This window comes from Brassica rapa, unplaced genomic scaffold, assembly GCF_000309985.2.
Source record: "Brassica rapa cultivar Chiifu-401-42 unplaced genomic scaffold, CAAS_Brap_v3.01 Scaffold0817, whole genome shotgun sequence".
Lineage (NCBI taxonomy): Eukaryota > Viridiplantae > Streptophyta > Magnoliopsida > Brassicales > Brassicaceae > Brassica > Brassica rapa.
Window position 1 is genome coordinate 9,158 of NW_022610757.1, and position 3,897 is coordinate 13,054.

The 3,897-nt window shown below is 44.0% G+C and overlaps 1 non-coding gene across 1 annotated transcript; it reads right to left on the reverse strand.

Annotated features, from left to right (window-relative positions):
• Positions 1-623: 623 nt before the first annotated feature.
• Positions 624-730, reverse strand: LOC117131053. Its single transcript, XR_004454272.1, has one exon. It is a non-coding gene; the product is annotated as a small nucleolar RNA R71 (small nucleolar RNA).
• Positions 731-3,897: the final 3,167 nt, after the last annotated feature.

The following is a 3,897-nucleotide window of genomic DNA, read 5'->3' on the forward strand; positions in this document are numbered from 1 at the left end:
AAGAGAGAGTTTTGGAGAGAAGATCACTTGTGATTGGAACTCTTTGTTTTCATTTCTTTTCATCTATACTATGAATTTATATTTCTTCATTGTTATGAATTGCTTTGCTATGTCTGAGTAGTTCACTTATTAGATCCAGGGTTCAGATAGGTTTGTGGGATTAGCCCCAAACTATAGATCTACCTTGTTGTGATATTCATGATAGATTTGTATTTATTGCTTGTTTTAGCCTTGCTAACTAGAACTTGATCATAGGATGGCTTATTCAAGCACCCTTGTTATCCCATTCTGACATCTATCTATCATATTAGGACTGCTAGAGAGGGCTAACCGCCAATTTAGTATCTTAGTAGGGCATATCATACTCGCGCATAGGCCTGGCTAGAACCCGTCGATCGATGTCCTCAACTGCTATGGACCATCTGGAACGGTTCGAGGATCTAATCGCTGCTATTCGGATGGAAGGAGTCCCCAGAGATTACCTGCTGTGCAAGCTCTTCAGATACATGCTGAATGGAGAAGCGATGCACTGGCTTAGGCAGCAACCCACAGGATCTTTAACATCCTGGACCGACATCAAGAATGCTTTCTTACAAAACTTCTTTGATGAGGCGCGTACTGAAGAACTTCGGAACAAAATTTCCACATTCTCGCAGGAGGCTGGAGAGTCCTTCAAAGATGCGTGGAATAGATTTAGGTTCTTCCTGCGAGACTGTCCACACCACAGATTTAACCAAGTGCAGCTGTTAAGCACTTTCTTCCGAGGTCTCGCCTTACAGTATCAAATGGCTCTTGTTACGGCGAGTGAAGGAAACTTCAGTACTCGGAATCCGTTGGAAGGTGGAGACTTATCAAAAACCTTGCTAACAGCAGCACCACCAAAAACACTGACTCTGAACGGAAGAAGTCTGTAGCCTCTATCCGGAAGGAACAGATGGACAAAGTAAGAGCTAAGTTAGATGTGGTGCACGAGCTTCTTAGGAAGCAAGTCTGTTCAGCTGAAGGAGAAGTAGCAGATACGGAAGGAGAAGAAAATGTGAACTACATCGGAGGTACCGGATTCCAGAAATTTGGAAACCAGGGCGGAAACAGAAACTTCTTTTGAAATGGTCAAAGAAGTAACCAGAGTTCACAATTTCAAAAACCCTTCAACAACAGCAAAAGCTACTCGAACTCCTACTACCAGAATCCACCACCCCAGACTCAGGAAAGCAAGATCGAAGAGTTGCTTGATCGAGTACTGTTGGGACAACAACAAATCACCGTGGATTTCAATGGTAAAATAGACTCCGCCTACAAAAATCTGAACACCAAAATCGAGACCTTAGGGACTCAGGTGAGAAAACTTGAAACGCAAGTAATTCAGACGGGCGAGACTATAAAAAAGCAAGAAGCTTTCGCTAGAGAGGCAGGAGCCGACAGAGGGAAACACCACGTAAATGCCATCAGAGATGATGATTTCTGGCAAGTGGTGAGAAATGAAAAGCTTGAGGAAGGAGACTTCAAAATCAAAAGCTCCATGAGTCTCGGCGGATCCCAATGGTGTCGACCGATGTCGATGAACTCGCATCGATCGACAGACCATGATGAAGATCGATGGACGGATTACTCCAGTCATCGATCAATGTCGTCCGCTGAATCGACTGAATGCAATGCAGTTTGAATTCTAACTCATGAGGAATTCGCAGCTAAGCATCCTCACCCACCCTCCCATTTCTATGATAAAATCGATCGACCGGTTAAGCCTACCATCGATCGACAGAGTGAGTTTGACGTCGATCGTCACAACACACCTCCCGTTCATCGACGGGCACCTCTGACATACCGAGTGCGGCTCAATCGATAATGACTATATCAACGCACTCAGACCACCACCTAAACCATTAGCTAGCCCACCCAAACCAAAACCCAACCCTTTAAATAGTTCACCAGAACCAGTTCAAGAAGAACAAGAAACTGAAGGGAGAAGGTTAAGGAAAAGAAAGGAGAAAATTCCTAAGAACCTTAAGAGGGAAGCTAACGAGAAGGAGATGGATGGTTTCACCAAAAGAATCCTCAGAATCCCAATCGAAAAAGCTTTTGATGAAGCTTACTTCACACACCGGTTGTGGATGTTCTTCAGAGAAACAAAGGTAACTGAGGAGGACATTAGGAGAATGTTTCATCAAGTTAGAGAGAAGATGGAACACAGGATCACATTGACAAAGAAGAGTGATCCTGGGAAGTTTGCAATACCATGCGTAGTCAAGGGTGTTGAATATCCCCATTCAATGTGTGACACAGGAGAATCAGTTAGTATCCTCCCTAGGATCATGGCAGGCCAGCTTGGTTTGACCATCGAACCTTCAACAGAATCCTTCACCTTCGTGGACCTTTCAGAAAAACGATCAGGAGGTATCATAAGAGATCTGGAGGTACAGATTGGTAATGCCCTTGTCCCGGTAGATTTTCATGTCCTAGACATCGAGTTTAACTGGAACTCTTCACTTCTGCTTGGAAGATCTTTCCTAGCTACAGTAGGAGCCGTATGTGACATGAACAAACACAAATTGTGTCTGACGCTGATAGACCCCAACATCCACTACGACTCCATCCGACCTAAGAAAAAGGTTATTAATTATGTGGATTACGGGAAAGAACTTGGCTTCATTGGCGCATGCCATTGTGGAGCAGAGTACGAATCGGAGTACAAAACAGAGTACTCGGAATTGATCGACACCCCAACCTTTCCATCGATCGATTCCAATGAGTCAACGGTGACCTATGACCGCAACAACACGTCACTCGACGTAAAGCAGCCGGTTGACATTTTCGCTCCACCTAATCATTGTTACCCCCACTTTGCCTTCCAACCTCCAAGCAAGAGAGGACGTGATGATTATTCCATAGGCAGTTGGGCAGACAGTGGTTTCCATGAAAGTTTTTCAGTTGACACTGTAATTACTTCATCTAACGAGGAACATAAAAAGGAATACGATGAGGATTATTGGAAAGAACGTGCAATAGAAATGTCTTTACAGGATGAAAGACTTGAAACACATAAGTTCACCAACACGTTTACAACATCGATCGACGAAGTGCACTCCAAATCGGTGGATACCCACCCTCGTCCAGCAAAATAACTGCTCACATCGATCGACACCCGTACAGGAACATCGATCGATATTCGCGCCGCAGTGAAAATTCAGGAGCAGGAGAATATTTCCTCTCCAACTAGGTTTATAGATACCTATATAAAACGTTTTGCACCCCTAAAACCACCTCCACACACTAGAGCAGACACAAAGGCGAAAAAGATGAACACTCTTCCATCTACATCAACAGGACAATCCATGAAGAGCATTCATCTCAAGAACACAAGTTCTGCAGAAATTAATCTGCCATCGATCGATGCATTTGTATCAACATCGATCGATACTACTTTAAACCCTAATCTTTCTATTTCTAAATTGAATGATAATGCAAACATTGATTACGGTTTTCTAACACCTGATGAATTTGGTATTTTCAGGGACCCAGACGGTAACACACGTGCAATAGATGGAAGGATCTTACAAGTGTCCAGAGAGGACATAGCAGATATCCTTCAAGTAGCCAATGGACCTGACACCCTATTCTCACAGCAACGTGGCACTCCAGTAGTCATTCAAACCAATCCAAACAATCACGTAGGAGTCGCCACAACAAAAATCAATCCAGACCTATCACGCCAACCAAAAGATCAAGCGTCGATCGATGGGACAACTGAGACATCGATCGACAGGTTAACACCAACGTCGATCGATAGGGATGACCCGACGTTGATTGATAGACGTTATGAATTTGGACACCGCGCTTTTCACATGTACAGAGCCAGAAAGTTCACTTGGGAACGAAGGGACGAGTATGGAGTCTACA